At 40.2% G+C, this 443-nt stretch overlaps 1 protein-coding gene across 1 annotated transcript in view; it reads right to left on the minus strand.

Annotated features, from left to right (window-relative positions):
• LOC134845501 (PAT complex subunit Asterix-like) overlaps nucleotides 1-443 on the minus strand; it is a 161310-nt gene that overhangs the window by 52161 nt on the left and 108706 nt on the right. The gene's annotated exons all lie outside the window — the stretch shown is intronic.

The raw sequence follows: 443 nt of genomic DNA on the forward strand, positions 1-443 counted from the left end.
CTCCCCTCAGGGATTCGAGCCCCTAACCACCAAGGTTAACTTCACCCCTTTAATACTATTTTATTCCGACTTTCTCCTTTATCAATTACTGTTGAGGGGACCGCGCGGTGAAAAAAACCCGATGTTCAAAAGGGCCCAAAATGGAAATTTTGACCAGTTTTCAAAAAAAACTTATGCAAAAAGTTGAGAGCCAGGAAGACCTATTTGCTAGACCAGAAATTAAGATCGAAAATAATTTGCAAGTCCGCACGATCCCTCGCGAAAACCTTAGATCGCCCCTGAATATATACATGAACTATGTATAAATATTCGCAGAGGTTATAGATTGCAACAAACCATGTTCAGAATGCAGGCTTTACGACACAGACCAGAAATTCCAGACCTCGACCTGGATACTTTTAACCTACGAGGAAAACGCATACAAATAAATTTAGATGATAAAG

This window comes from Symsagittifera roscoffensis, chromosome 5 (genome assembly GCF_963678635.1).
Source record: "Symsagittifera roscoffensis chromosome 5, txSymRosc1.1, whole genome shotgun sequence".
NCBI classification, from domain to species: Eukaryota; Metazoa; Xenacoelomorpha; order Acoela; family Convolutidae; genus Symsagittifera; species Symsagittifera roscoffensis.